The sequence below is a fragment of the Saccostrea cucullata genome, unplaced genomic scaffold (assembly GCF_032062105.1).
Source record: "Saccostrea cucullata isolate Sc308-1 unplaced genomic scaffold, CSIRO_AGI_Scuc_v1 ctg895, whole genome shotgun sequence".
Classification (NCBI taxonomy): Eukaryota; Metazoa; Mollusca; class Bivalvia; order Ostreida; family Ostreidae; genus Saccostrea; species Saccostrea cuccullata.
In genome coordinates this window covers 1-18,236 of record NW_026922913.1, presented here as the reverse complement: position 1 = coordinate 18,236, position 18,236 = coordinate 1, and the positions used below count along the sequence as shown (strand labels likewise).

At 33.3% G+C, this 18,236-nt stretch overlaps 1 long non-coding RNA gene across 1 annotated transcript; it reads right to left on the bottom strand.

The window, feature by feature from the left end:
* Positions 1-3,270: 3,270 nt before the first annotated feature.
* On the bottom strand, positions 3,271-4,191 carry LOC134262777 (uncharacterized). Its single transcript, XR_009991103.1, has 2 exons — positions 4,136-4,191; positions 3,271-3,512 (listed from the first exon to the last, which is right to left on the bottom strand). It is a non-coding gene; the product is annotated as an uncharacterized LOC134262777 (long non-coding RNA).
* Between the last annotated feature and the right edge of the window lie 14,045 nt (positions 4,192-18,236).

Genomic DNA, 18,236 nt, shown 5'->3' with positions numbered 1-18,236 from the left:
TTTTCAAATATATTGAATCCATTGGAGATTCAATTCTGATAGTAGCGTAATGTATCAAAACTAAAAGTTGAGTTATATTGTTCATAAATATGCTTTTATGGTTATTCTTATATATCAGGCTAAAGATCTCCCTAATATATGACTATGTTTAAAATTTCACACACAGCAATTGAAACTCTTCAAAACCATATGCCATTTATTTTACTCTAATATATCTTCACATTGTGAGTTTCAAAGCATTTCATCAAAAAATAGAAAAGTTGCAGCTATATCTATTATATTGGTCATTTTACGTCTTGCACGTGCGCGCTCTTGCAAGCAACTCCATAAAAATCAACCTTGACAATCAAAACACAATGTCTACTGAAAAAAGGTTTGACCTACATTATTTACAAGATCATTCCCGGACAAAAAAGTACCCAGGAAGAAGAAGAAGAAAAATAATAATAAGAAGAAGAAGAAACAGAGTAAAAACAATATGTTCCCCAACTTCGTTTGGGGAACATAATTATCAAATATTGATCACGCTTTATTTTAAAAAATGTTGTTATGGTTACGAAGAATGCAAAATGTTCAATTTTGTGAACATTAAAGCAATACGTACTGGATATCTTCTTGAATTTAAGATAGTGTTGCTGTCAAAACTAAAAGTTGAGTTAATTGTTTCAATCATAAAATATTTGGATACACATAGCAAGAAACTCTTTAAAACCATATGCTTTATTTCAACACTTTATACAACTATTCCACACGATTTATTTTAAGTTCTGGGTTTTTGACATTATAGACACCTGCTTTTTCAATAAAAATGGAAGTCATAAAAAATACTTACCGTGTCATTGATCGTTTGCAAAATCATTTTGTTTTTAAAAAGTCTGATTGTACACACAAGTACTTGACAGGAGATGTTTACTCCTCCTTGGCACCTGATCCCACCTCCGTACAGAAATGCCTTTGTGACATTAGAACCATAGTAATAAATGCCAACTAAATGGATACACCGGTATCACATTTTGAGCTTTGTGTGTGTTACAAAGATCTTTCTCTATTATTTAGTTGTATTTCAACCTTAAATTGCTTTTATGTTTCAGTGCATGATTTTATAAAAAAGAATAAATATATAAATAGCTTTCTTTTGTTTTCACAAATACCCGATTGCATACATGTAAAAACGTACGACTTTTCAACACTTTATACAACTGATCCAAACGATAAATTTTTAGTCCAGGCTTTTTGACATTATAGACAGCTACTTTTTCAATGAACTTGAAATCATAAACATGCATACTGTGTCATTGATCGCTAACAAAATCATTTTGTTTTGATTGTATACAAGTACTTGACAGGAGATGCTCACTCCTCCATGGCACCTGATCCCACCTCCGAACAGAAATGCCTTTTGTGTCATTAAAATCAAATCAATCAATGCCAACCAAGAGGATATATCACATTTTGTCTTGGTGTATGTTACAAAGATCTTTCTCCATTTTTCGTAGAATTTAAACCTTTAATTGTTTTTAGTGCATAATTTTATAAAAATGGATGCCTTACTTTATTTGTCATGCATTTAAGACATGAAGTCTTCATCTTTTGTTTTTATTTTATTTTAGGGAATCATACCTTGGTAACCAAGACATTACTAACTAATTGTTCGCCTGGATTGAGTTAACGGTATCGAAGACTTTTATCAAAGAGAATTTGGAGAAACTCGGAGACTTGGCATGCCACAGCTCCTATATATAGAAGTTTTAGGCATTATAGATAACTTTAATGGCTCTAAAAACGGATGCTTCAAACATATCACAGTGCACATAAAAATATTAGATCAAAATTAAAGGGGGGTCTTTGAAGTACTAGTATTTTTTAAGTCATAAAGCAATGTTGAAATAGTCATCAATGTATTTTTTTCATGATATACTGTATTTCTGGATTCTTTTATTTTAGACAATATTGCAGTCGAGATCTACTTCTGAGGCTTGCAAAAAATATAATGTGTTCAACCAGTCTACAATTTTGAACCGAATGGCTCTGTGTATACCACTGAAAATGTACATTTCTACAGAGACTATCCCAATCACGCTACGACTTACAAGAAATCAAAGTACTGAAAGTACTGGGAAGCGGTTGCTTTGAAATTGGCATGGGGAAATAAAAGGCAGAAAATGAGCTGGTGTGGATAAATTTCACTGATGAAGATTACTTGGTGTCAAATTTTACAGCAATACGAATTTGATAAATTCTTTGAAATTAATTCTCTGTTCGCACGACGACACCTAAAAAATGAACAAATATTCTGCAGGGATTGTGATTGAAAGACTGAGACTATTGTTGTTCTATCAGGAGTACAAAGTCCAGCTTCTCCTCTACTATGTGAATCAAAAAGAAAGAATCGAAAATGATGATAGCCTAAACATTGCAAAAATGGATTCCAGTGGGATTCGTAGTCCATCTATGCCACCTTCAATTAGCATGCATCCAAACTTGGTTTCATTTTTCTGAATGTAAAACAATTACCCTCATAAATAGCAAAATCGGGCATAGGCGTTGGAACGGGGGGGGGGGGTTTACCTTGTTCTTTGTCACTATTAAAGTCTCTTAAAATTCCTTAAATAATAGGCCTAGCTAAATTATTCGATAAAATGATAAATAATCAGCAAAAGGCAAGACAGTTTTTGCGGGGTCGGGAATTAAATGCAAACTTTTCAGAGAGAAGGAACCAATAAAACACAGCCCGTCTTTACGACAATTAATGCAAAAATAAATAATAAACAAAATATAACACTGCAATCGCTGATTTGATAAGAATGTGTTCAATTATATACGTTCAGTCCTACGATATTACTTATGTCTACTTGCACTTGGATTATGTAACTAAAAGCTAAGGACCCAAACACTACGCTAAATGTACCTAAATAATCTATTATTATGTAGAACTATTCTGTTCTCGTCTTCACTGCCAAATTTGCCCCTGCAATATTGCATGTAACCCCAGATAATTCAGCGCAGGCTTTCGGGTATTTCCGTCAAAGATCTGAAAAGCTGCAATCTTTTGCTCATAGGTAGCGCCTTATGGAGGTTTCTGCTTACTGTTGAAATTGCGTAATCTCGTTGGACACATGATATAAAGCGGCTAGCGAACACGCTAACTGCTTAAAAATTTTGTGAACTAGTTTACAAGTGCTGAAAAGTTTAATAATTATGCATGAGTGTTTGAACCTCAGTTTTATAATTGATGATGATGAGCTTTTAAATAAATAAATTGAAATAATCTAAAGTTTTCGATTTTTATTTATCCTTCCATTTTTTCTAATTAGTCAGCCTTCTTTTTATGACACATAGAGAAATAGTAGTGTTTCCTCTCTTCTTGTGGTTGTTGCTTCTATACCTTTTAATACCAACTTGATGTGGTACCTGTCAGGTACTTTAAGTTACTGACTGTTACTCCATTTTCTTCTTGACAAGGAATGAACTGTAACAAAGGGAAAACGGGAGGGATCGAGCAAAATCGTTGGCTGGAAAGGAAAAGTTGGATGGATCACAAGAGTAACAACAGTTACAACAGTTACAAGGTCATTTTGGACAAAATCCGCAACCTCAGCGGGAAATCAACAACGACTTTGCAAAATATTTTTTAAAATTTTTAACTTTTTTTGGTATTTTCAATTTCCAAGCTATTTGAAAATGCTGCAATCTGAATAATGCACAACACAAAAAGGTAAGTTGCTGCCTGGAATCGGCAATTTAAATGTACAGTTTGAATTTGCAAGAGGTTTTAATGATGCACTAAACATTGCGTTCTATCCTGAACAACAGATATCAGCAACAGTGAACAACAAATGATTGCAAACTATGGCAGACGGCACATTTAATCAGCAGCATGGGATCGCCTCGTTGGTTTGTGTCATATTTATCAACATTCTGTATTATTGTTTTTGTCAACTCTTTTCCTCAGAATGATTCTGCATCGCTTGATTTTCAATTACTTAAACTCAAATACATATTAGAATCGAAATTGGTCATTTATTAGCAAAATGACTACATGTATCAACTTTTTCATATATACAACATATGTACAATAAGAAAGATAATTATTACTTATAGTTCAAACTATATCAATGCAAATTTATAAACTTACTGCGTCCTTTGGACGACGTCTTAGCCTATCGTTATTGTCTGCAGAGGCAAACCAGATTTTGATTTTGAATGCATATGACCTTGTACAACTATATACGATTGTTAAAGTATTAAGTAGTTAATTTTCCCTTGCAATGAGATTGGATGGGATATATATTAACACAAATGAGATTGTGTTTGTAGGTGTGTTACATGCATGTTCTGTTTGAAACAGTCCTTGTTATAATTAATTGTAGATCTGTTGTTTATAACACTTCTTTTAATTTGACGCCTCATTGTTCTATATATTCATTATATCTAATGTCTCTCTCTATATTTGAATAAACACAATTGTCAGTTGTCCTTATTTCTCATTGACCTCTTGATATACCTATCCTCAATCTTTCTAGTGCCCTTGTACAGTGTAACGTTACGCAATAAAATCTATCATCAGTGTAGTATCTGTTGAGGTTATGTGATATATACAAGGTTCTTAGGGCAAAGAGGCCAATATTGATAACAAATATATAGGCAATGATAAGACTATTGAACATGTTAATTCCCAATTAATTTATCATTACCACAATATCGCATCGTCCTTTCAATATTTATATACTTTAATTTGTTATTTTTCAATCAAAAAAACAGATGTGCTTTTATCTTTTTGAATGTTGTGAATTAATGAAGAATACCATGAATCATATTTAATGTGTAAGCAATTTGTATGCCAACAACAAGCAAAATACCAAATAAAAGACAACGTATTTTTTTTTTTCAAAAACATATTATGTAGCGTTTTCTTTTTTCCTACATTTTGATTCTCTTTCGAGAAAACCACTTGAGGACATCTGAATATCTAAAAGATAACTGTTGGTGTTTCATTTTCACAAATATTTTGATAAAATAAATCTTTGCTTTATATCGGTATGACGATCAGGGAAAGTAAGGTAAATTTGATCTACTTTTTGTGCTCATTTTATCAACATTTGCCCTCCTTATCATAACCTGAATTATATATTACTATTACAGTTCAAAGTGACTAGCAATGGAATTAAAAAATTATTTTATTGAAGGGTTGAATTCTTAGCATAGATATTCTGTGAAAAAAATTATGAACAAATAATTCTTTTTCAGTCCAGAAACGGGAATAAAAACGTGTATAACTTATTTTATTTATCAATGGGGCAGGAAACTTCCAATATGTTTGTTCCTTTCATTTAACTAGGGGGTACATAGAAAGATTATCTTTAGGACCATTAATATTGAAGAAAAACAGTAGCCTTAGAATATATTAAGTAAATATTACTTGGTTTAATGGTCAAATTTAAATATTTTTTTAACTTGAATCTTTAGAACAAAATAATGAAAGGAAACATTTCAACACTTCGAACTGCTAGATTAAAACCATCGCTAGCTATCATTATGCCTTTTTTGCGATTTGGAATTCCATCATTTTATGTAGACTAGATCAAGTTTTTGTCCGTAAAATCATCCTCTTATGAGATAATAATGAACTTTCATTCAAAGAAATATTTAAATGATCGTTTAATATGCCAAGTTACGTATTCTTTCATAAAGTCAATAACATTCACAACAAATAGCAGATGGTTGCAATAGTTTTTTTCATGCTTCTAACCGGTATTTTGATTAATTAGAAATGTTAATTATTAAGATAAGCTAACTTTGATATACTTTTTTGTTAATTATATTAAATTTTGTCCCTCTCATCATAGCCTGAATTAAATGCATGTATTATACTACAATTCAAAATGATGAGTTTGGAATATAAAAAAAATATATTGAAAGGGAAATTTTCTGAAAATCAGCATAAAAATATTTGTTTATAAGATTAAAATTTTTTCAAACAAAAAAAAATGACGTGATCGTGAAAGGTATATGCTGATTCCTTTTCTCGATATGCACAGAACTTTTGATTTGTTTGTTTCTTTATTTACATTAAGCTGTCTTATAAAAGCATTCTGAGAGTATTGCATAAACAATACATGTCCGCTACCGGGTATCCCTTTTCTCTTTTAGGTGTCATTTTATAAGACCCTGCTTATTAATAGTGCCCCCCAAAAAAAAAACATATATGGACCTTGTGGCAAGAAGTTATTTATTTATGAATGAAAAGCCTTTTAATTAAGTCAATCTGCCTTACAAACAGAGACGTGTTAGAATTCCATTAGACATATACACCCCTACTAATGTGTTTGGAACCTTTTATTTTTCGGTGTTCTGCAAATTATAAAATCCGATGAGTTCAGAGTAGCTCTGACAGTGGCTCTGGCGAGAGTTAGCGAGACTTCAGCGAGATAGGGTAAATTATTCACGGAAATGTGGCTAGGAAGTGACTAGCACGTGGAGACATGGTAAACAGAAAAATTATGTTGCGTGTTAGTTTTCACCACCCTATAATATCATTCTGTAGAAATGTACTTCGATCGATCTTTCTTGAATTCATTCAAGTTTAAATTATAAGTATTTTCTATGACACAATTTTCTGCTGTCATGATATAAAATTTCTTTTTGGACAAATATTTTGCATGGGAACCAGGACTATATTTTTTGGCGTCAGATTAGGAAATGAGGCACCACGTGACTTTAACTGACAAATCAGATGAATGAGAATTGCATTATGGGTTACTATACGAATACTACAGGAATTTTACGCTTGATAAATTCCTTTATTGTACTATCAGTGAATACCATACAAGGTGGATTCCCTGGCGAACACACATGATCACGAACATAGTTTTGTAAAAAATGTTTTGTCCATTTAAATGCATACGAGCGGCTGCTCGTTTTCCTTACCCTTGAAGTGCTGGTGTTCTGAACTTGACACCACGTATACATTTTATTTAACATATTTTTCTCTAGTTAACAACAAATGAAAAACGCCCGTGATATTTTTCATAGCTTCTAAATTTTGATTTTTTTTCATAGAGACATTTTTTTATTTTGCACTCCATTGACATGTTTATGGATTGACCTGAACCACGTGTTCGAAATAACATGTAAACATGTATTTGGCGTAAACGTATTTGATCAACAATTGGTCAGTTGCTCGTGGTAAGATCCTCTGTGCGCATTAATAGCAATAGCCATATAAGGCAAACAAAGGTTTGTCAGTGTAGATGCTATCACACATATTTTTAACCAGCGTATCGGTCGCTAGTGATCGAGCTGTAATTTTTGCAGTAAACTATGATAAGATGTATTAATTGTTATATAATCACTCCACCCCCTTAAGTCACCCATTTATGTTGAAAATCATGAAAGTCTTTCAGAAAGGTGTGGAAACACATTTTTCACAGGACATGCTTTCGGAAGAAACAGACTATAGCAATTTCCTGTTTACTGTCAATTTTATTTATAAAACCGGTTCTACCCTATAACCTTTGAATAGGTAAACCTAAACCACGTGTCTTGAATTTAAATCACAATAACATTAGTAGGGGTGTTTTTGTGTGCAGAACAATACCAATACCGAAGCAGCCGATATGTCATTCCTATAAACGATAACTCATAAATCGGCACTTAGTTGATCATTTTTCACACCTGAGTAACCTGTCCTTAAAACACAACATCGTAAAAGTCAATTATGAAATATTGAATTTTTTAATGATTTAATTAAAAGTATGCATAAGTTATTATCATTTTTGAAATTTTCATGTACCTATAAATCTATCTATGCAATGGGTTGTTTTTTTTCATATGTGCAACTTGAAAAATTAGTTGAAAGGCCTAGTAAATATTACTTGGAAAGGTTAAATTCAAATGAAATTCAAGTTTTTAAAAGCTTGAAACTTCAGAACAAAATAATGAAAGGAAACATTTTTAACAATTCGAACTGATAGATTTAAAATTATCGTCATATATCAGTATGATTTTTTTTGCGAGTTTGAATTCCATCATTTTTAGCCGGGCTTATTGCTCAAAGAGCAATTGTCGGCTTATGTGATCCTGTTCAAGGCAGGATGTTGACCCCATAGTCGCCATTTTAAAGTTACGTGCAAAAATATAATTCTTACTCTCAACCGCTTTTGAGATAATACAAACGCTCAATAAAGCAACAAAAAAAAACGGAGTTTTATTTATATAAAATAAACATTAGTATTAATGACTTTGAAAACTTCATAAGTCAAAGAACATAGTTCATTAGCGTAAGGATTTTTGATAATCAGTGTTACCGTAGTTTTCTACACAAACGAGGTAAAGCAGGAGAGGGGACCACACTGGCCTGTTTTTCTTACATTCAGCTGCGGTACCAGATTAATTCTGATTCTGACAAAATCGGACCGTGGTATTAGGATTGAAAAATTCACTGTCGATGTCTTATCATTTATATTGATAGTTTTAAAATAATTTTTTCATCAGAATATAAACGTGATTCATGTAAGAAATCCATTCTACTCTGTAAATGAGCCCGGCTCTCTGTACTTCTGAGTACTTTGATATAAAGACTAGATCAAGTTTTTGTCCATTAAATTATCCTCATCGGGATAATAATGAATTTTCATTCGAAGAATGAAACATATGGAGATAAAGAACATTATTCAAGATCAAAATTCATAAAACAATACAAAATAGGAGCAGAGCAAACACGGACCTCCAAAACATCGGAGGTGGGATCAGGTGCCATGGAGGAGTGAGCATACCCTGCCGACCTGTCACACCCACAGTGTGCTCCTTATCATGATCGGGAAATAATGGAAAAATCTGTCGTGAATTCAGTGTATAAAATAATGGACTAACAATTAGTATGAAAAACTAGAGCCGAGCTCGTTGCAAAGCAACGAGTAGGTCTTCCGTCGGAGCTGCGGACAGGGAGAAGTGACCTTGAGTCAAGGTCATGTCATGTTCTAATGTTAAAGCAATCTATTAAGGGTAGTTATCATCTTATTATGTTTTACTATTTAAAAAATGAATAGTAAAGGATTGTTTGCGACCTTGATCTTGTCAAAATGACTTTTGCGTCACACCATGACACACGCTGGTGATGAGCATATCCCATTTGTGTGCTACCGTATAGACAAATTCACACATGTTCTTTCAAACAATGTATCCAGCCAAAAATCTTATCCCAAATGACCTTGATTCAAGGCCATGACACACTCGGCATAATATAAGCAATACCTTTTTTTCGATTGGCCTTGTCACAGCTAATATACATGTGTAAAACCTGGTATGAAATCGCTACCCTTTCTCAATCAAATTATATTGTCAAATTTTTTTGTTATGTTTAAATTTTGGAAAAGCCGGTTACACTTCAAGGTCAAAGTTCATTATATACTAGTACGTACAGTCATGTGATTTTTGTGTGATATGAAAGTCCCATCTCTTCTCATTCAAAAGGATCCGGGTTAGAATAGGTCCTCAGTACCCCCTTGCTTGTCGTGAAAGGCGACTAAATGGGGCGGTCCTTCGGATGAGACCGTATAAACCGAGGCCCCGTGTCACAGCAGGTTTGGCACGATAAAGATCCCTCCCTGCTCAATGGCCCTGAGTGCTGAGCATAGGCCTAAATTCTTCACCCCTTCACCGGCAATGGTGACGTCTCCATATCAGTGAAATATTCTGGAGAGGGACGTTAAGCAGTATACAATCAATCAATCATTCAAAAGCTATGATCAAGGTTAAAATTGTGAAAAGTTAGCCAAGCCTCAAGGTCACGTTGTCAAAAGTCAGTGTATTTAGAAAAGTGTTGTCTTAGGTAATACACAGGGGTAAAATAAAAGCCCTAACTCTTCTCATTCAAAAGGTATGACTATTGTTAATGTTTTTGAAAAGCAGGTCAAATTTCAAGGTCAAAGGGTCAAATATCATAGTGAATATTGAAAGGCGTTGTCACAGGTATTGTATGATTATAAAATAGAAGCACCAATTAAAAGAAATGTAGGTCAAGCTCCAAGATCAAGGTCACAGGGTAAAAAATCACAGTATATTTGAAAATCACATGTCAAAAATAATGCACATGTGAAATATGAAAGTCCTATTTTAACTCATTCAAGAATTATTATCAAGTTTAAAGTTCTCGTGAAAGATGTACAGACTGGCTGACAAATAAGGTTTAATGTACCCTAAACAATAAATACATGAAATTTGAACGTGATAAATGGAGAAATTTATACGAATAATAAAAAGAAATAGAAAATATTAGAATATAAATTAAGTTTCCTTCATGAGATTTCCTCAAAGACATATTAATGCATATTATTCAAATACATGCATTATATGTACTTTGGGGATTCAAGACGCGGAGACCGCGATCCTTTCCAACTGTATCATTACGAGGTAGATGGTGTCGTAAACACTCGGAGTTTTTCGGATGACTCGTCTCTCGCACAGAGCGTAGCGGAGACAGCCGAGGATTGCCGATTGTGTCGTAAAAGGATTAAATTCGCCTGATTCCACCTCTTTTTTTTTTAAGTCTGTCCTTGCGATGCTAGTGATTTTTATTGTTTAAACTGTCTTTTGGGCTGAAATATTGTTCATTTTCTGGGTATTCCTGCGTATGCTAAAAGGCCGTCAGTACCACGTGCATCGCACATGTATGAAATTTAATGTCCAGCTTTTCACTTTCACATAAATTTAGCTATATTGTCAGGCAAGAGAGCTACAGTGCCACCCATTAAAAAGTGTATATATTAATTGTGCACACAAAAAAATTGCGCTGAAGCTGTATATTCAATATATGTGTTTTTCAACTGCAGCAATCTAAAAATATTACTTACCGTGTGTCTCTAGCACATTCCTTCATTTTTTCTACAGCAAAACATTCCTTACAACTTTTTAATAGTCCTCCTGCGCCTGGAGTTTGAGATATGGAAAATATCGTCTAAATTAAATTATTCTTCCATTTTGGGTTGCAAAATAATTTGGCCCAACAAGCTTCTTGCAGATGTCAAGTACTAGTACTTGATAGAGGTCTCTGGAACATTTTGAAATCCATCTTTTTTGCAGTTGAGGTAGGAATTCGGAGAAATTATTCCAGAACCAAGCGCATTTTTCTGTACGCAATTAATATATACTTTTTGATATGGGTGGCACTGTAGCTCTCTGGTGATCCATTCCAATTTTTTTTTTCAGCTAGCGAGCTACGTACAGATCTCCAGCTAGCCTTTCACCAGTATATTTTATTTAGATAATGATTCCATCTTGTTTGTAAATTTAAATTTCTAGAAATATAGTGTTAACATCCAGAATGAAAATAATGAATGTTAAAAATTATTTTTTTTTAATTGTCTGAAATGCATTGCGAAATTCAGGAAATCAAATGCATTGAAATTGGTACCTCCCCTTACCCAAAGAAACTAATACATGTAGTACGTGTACACACTTCGATGCTCGATTGTACACTCTAATCGGCACAAGTTTTAGAAGAACTGCGAACGATAGTATTGTTCTCCTGCCAACCTCCAAGTCAATTTTCAAAAGTTAACATATTCGATGCATTTTTAATGATTTTTATAGATAATTATATGGATTCTCATAAAACATTACTTATTTGGTAAAACAAAGAGAGATAACTTTAAAATTTTGGTAAAACTTGTGTTTTTCACTATAGAAATCACAGGAGTTCGCGTACCTATCAATTTTGCCGAAATTTTCGGTATATAAAAAAGATACGTAATACCTATAATAACAACACAAGGAGTGCAACGGTTGTCCGCGACGCCATGACGTGACGTCACGGGCGATCCATTTACCCAAAAAGGAACGAAAACAACAATCATACACAATTCACTAGAGATAACGATATTACGTTTAGATATGAGTACAAGTACTTGTACCTCCCCGTTTTAAATTTTCTTGAATGTGTACTAACTTGTCTCTGGTTTCTTTTCGCATATGACCTGAATCATCAAGATTAGCATTTCAGGCAGTTTTGTTCCTTTTTGGGTAAATGGACGCGCCCGTGACGTCACGTCATGGCGCCGCGGACAACGGATATTTGAGGGAAGTTGTGGAGAAATGTCACCGCTGCTGCTGTAAAACATGCGTTTGAAATCATATTATGCATTAAGAGCCATAAAGAATGGTCCCTTCCAAAAAGATTAGTTTGTGTTTTATAATTTTCGATTGAACATTAATTGTACGACAGCATTGATATTAAGCGAGGGGTTCCCAGGTGACCTAAATGCGTTGCACTCCTTGTGTTATTATTATACGTATTTTTTTATTTAATGAAAATTTCGGTATAATTGATAGGTACGCGAACTCCTGTGATGGAAATCAATGGAAAAAGGAAAATATTTTTAAAACATCTCCGCCCCCCCCGTGTCAAAAAATTCCTTTTTACAGGTAATATGGAATGTTATTTCACAAATTCATGCCAAAGCTTTTTGTGTGACAAGGGGGGGGGATATGTTTATTGATAGAAAACCGATAAAAATGCTTATTTTCCACCAATTTCAAAGCGTTTTACAACTGAAAAATAATATTTAATTGATATATTTATGTTTTATTTATTTGTCTAAACCATATAAAGATATAAAGAACATTTAATCATATCCAAGACTATTTCAAAATATGGTAATGCTTGAAACTCCGATTTCAATGGAAAATATCGTCAACCCCCCTTTTTTCAAGAGCTGGAATTATGGATAAATTACCGTTTCGCGCTGGTGTTAAGGATATTCATCAATTACCATTAAACTGTTCTTTAAATTAAACAAAGATTTTATCGTCAAATTGCTATTTATATTGAATTAAATGTTTCCAAAATGAAGGCGGGAATCGAGAGTTAGCGTGCGTATTTCTTAAAAAGTTTATTAAAAGGAAAGTTTAGTGACTCATACTAATCTTTGCAAATCTTGTTTTTTTTTTCATTTATTTGAAGACCTGTGAATAAAAGAAAATGTCGTGTATGATTATTGGTTGACATAATCATAGTTTATGGATTAATCATGGATTTCAACACCATTCCTGACCTGTACGTACCTGAACAAACTTACCAATTGGCATTCTGGACTCTGAAGGAAATCATCGTAACATTTCAGGGAAGGGGGGTACGTATCGCGATGAGAGGAAATTTAATAATCTCTTTTAGTCCAATAAACACGAATGTATACTGAGCAAAATAAGTTTAGCAATTAAAGGTATTTAGTATATCAAGTAGAAAAAAGTAGACCAATAATTTTTAATGCATTTGAAATGTTAAACTTTTTTCGCATAACAAAGAAAAGGCAATATTTTTGTTGAATCCAAGAAGATTTATGTTAGCCCTGCAATGCGTGATTGTTGATGACGTTTAGTAAGTGATATTGCTTTGAGAGGTCTTTGAGCTCGAAAAATAGCTGAACGTAGCCTGTTTCCTACAAATTGTCCACATAACCTCACTCCAGTAAAACGGCATAGCTCTTCTGCAACTTAAGGAGCAGCCATAAAACTGTAACGTCTCGACGTTGTAACAGTTAAACGATCATTGCTAACCGTCGTTTTTCGTGGACATTATAAGCGCTGGCGATTTATTACGTGTTCAGTCGTTCGGAATCAGTTCGATGGTCGACATTTGGTGGACTGATCAGGCAAAAGTGTTCAACGGCATCTTTTTATGAGCAACCAATTGTTAGCATCCATATAGTCCTTTAACGTCCATTTTCGGAAAGTCCTGGTGTCTTTGCCATTAGACGTTTTTACAGTTTTTCACCGGTTTTCTTTTACAAGCATGTTCAGAATGTTTTTCTAACAAAAAATTGTTCCCGGACCATGTGCGTTCGAACGTGACCTTCTGTTTTATTGAATTGTCACAACGTTGGATGATGCGGTTTCTGCGAGACAAATTAAAAAAAAGAACTCCGTCTTTTGTTATCTTTATCTCTATTGTTTTTAAAAAGAAGCATAATTAAACAATTAATAAAAATATTTTTAAATCATACATACGGAAAAGTAATTGCTAAACTTATTTTGCTAAGTATATATATTTTGGGCGCTCTTTTGTATAAAACAGCATGTACTTGTACCTGTAAAATCGTGTTATTGTGATATTCTTTTTATTCTAGGAAATAAAAGAAATACATAAGCATATCATTCGTTACAATACAATTATAAGTTCTGTAGCTAATAATGCAAAACTCAAAGTTGCTTAATTTAATTTTCAATTTTCATGAGAATAGGATACGTCACTTCCACTCACAATTTACTGTGTGCATTTGTCATGTTTATTAAGGTCTTCCGTTTCCAACGGAAGACCTTCTACTGATTCTGATGATTAAGATTATTAAGGTCTTCCGTTCGCAACGGAAGACCTTCTACTGATTCTGTTGGTAAAGATTATTATTCTTTTTTTTTCTTCTACTTCCTAGACGCCAACTTTGAGGCCTCATATCTCACTCATTTATCAACGGATTTCGCTCAAATTTTCAGATATTATAGACATTATTAAACTCTATCAGAGTGGTATCTAACATTTCAAAAATTCACTTCTGCTTTTGAGTTATTCCCCTTTAAACAAAAATTTATAGGCTTTCGTTTCCGGATAAAGGCTCAGAGACCACAAAAGCTGGAGCAGAATTTTTACTGGTTTTAGGTAACGGAAGGATTGAAGTTGTGCACATCGGTTTTTGTTTTTCGATTTCTGTATTCACAATGGCGCTATATAGGGGTCAAGAATTAGAACACCTAATAGAGCGAAAATTTACACATATTTTCCTTTCTATCTTGAAAACTAAAAATATTTTGTTAAAACATAATGAACAAAAGTTGTGCATAATTGCAAGGGCTTTCATATCATAATATTTAAAAGGGGCTGGCCCCTATAATTAGGGATCAAGGGACCTTGAAAGTTTTTGCTTTATAACTCAAAAACGGTAAATTTTTCGAAATGACTATCGATTATAAAGTTGTGCTTTAACATCTTACTGATCTCATGAAATTGTTATTGTTTTCGAGTCTTGTTTTAAATGAGCTGGTGCATGATCTATATATGCACAGGTAATTCTTTTCACTCAGCACGTAAACGAGAGCTTCTCATGCGTGTAACCAAAGCAAGCTTACTATAAACTAGTAGACTAATTGTTCACTGAACAATTAGAAGGTCTTTCCACCCCCCCCCCCCACCCCCCAGCCCCCCCTTTTTTTGCTTCCATGTCCCATGTCTCTATCACTTCTTGTTTTGAAAATTTTTAATTATTTCTAAAATTCAAAAAGTTTCAGGGGCAATAACTCATTGAAGGAGTCACCGAATACTTTCGCAATGAATAGATTCCAGAATCCTCTCAATTAGTCAAAGACTTTAGTGAAGGTTTCATATTTGTATGGTTTATGGTTTCGCAGTAGTAGTGATAACAAGGTTTTCCGCACAAAGGGCAATAACTTTTAATAGAGTCAATCTTACGGAATACAAATTGAATCTTTAAAATAGTTTTAAGAGTACATATTTATGATGCTAAGCCAGTTTGTATATGTTAAAAGACAAAAAAGATATAAAAAGAGCTCAATTTCTCAATTTTGGAATGACCTTGACCTTTGACCTTTACATGATTTTAAGTTCAAAGCTCAATAAATCTTATGCAGTTGGTCCCATGTCTCTATCACTTCTCGTTTTGAAAATTTTTAATAATTTCTAAAAGTCAAAAAGTTTCAGGGGCAATAACTCATTGAAGGAGTCACCGAAGACTTTCACAATGAATAGATTCCAGAATCCTCTCAATTAGTCGATGACTTTGGTGAAGGTTTCATATATGTACGGTTTATGGTTTCGCAGTAGTAGCGATAACAAGGTTTTCCGCACAAAGGGCGATAACTTTTAATAGAGTCAATCTTACGGAATACAAATTGAATCTTTAAAATAGTTTTAAGAGTACATGTTAATGATGCTAAGCCAGTTTGTATATGTTAAAAGACAAAAAAGATATAAAAAGAGCTCAATTTCTCAATTTTGGAATGACCTTGACCTTTGACCTTTACATGATTTTAAGTTCAAAGCTCAATGAATCTTATGCAGTTGGTCCCATGTCTTTATCACTTCTCGTTTTGAAAATTTTCAATAATTTGTAAAATTCAAAAAGTTTCAGGGGCAATAACTCATTGAAGGAGTCACCGAATACTTTCGCAATGAATAGATTCCAGAGTCCTCTCAATTAGTCGAAGACTTTAGTGAAGGTTTGGTGTCTATACGGTCTACGGTTTTGGAGGAGTAGCGATAACAAGCATTTCTTGCGTAAAGGGAAATAACTTCGAAAGGGGTCAAAGTTCAAACAAGGGCTGTCGTTTTTCAGAATAACTTTTGATATCCAGTTTCATGAAGTATAAAGTTTTTCAATAAGTCTTGCGGTTTCAAAAGTCCGGGAAGAAAAAGAAGAATAATAATAACTAGGAGACTTATTGTTCACAGAACAATAAGAGGTCTTTCCACCTTCTTTGAATTTCAGTTTTGTTGTATATCTGATTCTTTAAAATTAAATTCATTGAATAAGAAACCAAAATTGTCTTAAAGGATAGAAAAAAAATGAAAATAAAAAAAATTGAAAAGACCTTGACCTTTGACCTTGACACAATTGTCAAGGTCGAAGGTCAAGGGTTACAATGCAATTGATCCCATGCTTTTACGACTTATAGTTTTTAAGTTATGAGGTTTAATAGTAAGTACAAAGACGTTAAAGGGCGATAACTCATATAAGGGGTCATCAGATCCTTTCGCACTTATACAGTGAAGTTATGCCTCAAGATCCTAAAGACATTAGTGAAGGTTTGGTGTCTCTACGGTCTACAGTTTCCAAGGAGTAGCGATTACAAGGTTTTTTGCACAAGGAGCAATAACTTTTAAAAGGGTTAATCTTAGGGAACAAAAATGAAATATTTAAAATAGTTTTAAGAGTACATATTATTAATGCAAAGACATTAAGTATGTGTTTAAAGACAAAAGAGATATAAAAAGAGCTTAATTACTCAAATTTGGAATGACCTTGACCTTTGACCTTTGCATTAATTTCATGATCAAACGTCAATGAATCTTATGCAGTTGGTCCCATGTCTCTATCACATCTCCTTTTGAAAATTTTTAATTATATCTAAAATTAAAAAAGTTTCAGGGGCAATAACTCATTGAAGGGGTCACCGAATACTTTTGCAATGAATAGATTCCAGAGGCCTCTCAATTAGTCGAAGACTTTAGTGAAGGTTTCATATTTCTACAGTTTACGGTTTCCAAGGAGTAGTGATAACAAGGTTTTTCGTACAAAGGGCGATAACTTTTAATAGGGTCAATTTTAAGGAATGCGAATTAAATCTTTAGAATAGTTTTAAGAGTACATATAAATGATGCTAAGACAATCTGTATATGTTAAAAGACAAAAAAGATATTAGAAGAGCTTAATTTCTCAAATTTGGAATGACCTTGACCTTTGCATTAATTTCATGATCAAACGTCAATGAATCTTATGCAGTTGGTCCCATGTCTCTGTCACTTCTCCTTTTGAAAATTTTTAATTATATCTAAAATTAAAAAAGTTTCAGGGGCAATAACTCATTGAAGGGGTCACCGAATACTTTCGCAATGAATAGATTCCAGAGGCCTCTCAATTAGTCGAAGACTTTAGTGAAGGTTTCATATTTCTACAATTTACGGTTTCGAAGGAGTAGCGATAACAAGCATATCTTGCGAAAGGGGCAATAACTTCGAAAGAGTTCATAGTTCATATACGCAGGGTTTTTTGCAAATATCTCTTACAAAGTACATTCTTATAAACTATAAATCTTTTCAAAAGAACTTCAAACAAAAATTCGTCCGGCGGAAAAATAATAAAAATAATAATAAACAGAAGAATATCAATAGGTCTTTCCACAGAAAGGTGGAAAGACCTAATAATAAACATAAGCATTTCAAGAGGTCTTTCCACAGAAAGGTGGAAAGACCTAATAATAAACATGGCTACATTGGATGCTAATATTCTTCAGAATAAAGTTCTCGAAGTGTTTGTGCTTTTTTTCTTACAAATTGTCATGTTTATTCACTGACAACTTTCCCTTTTATTTCATTTTTTTTAAAAATCATATAAACCAAGTCTACTAAAAAGGGAAGAAAATATAAACTTTTCTTCTTATCACATAAAAGCAAACAATATAGTGAGTAAATAAAACATAACTAAAAAAGCACATGTACTATTCACAGCCATTAA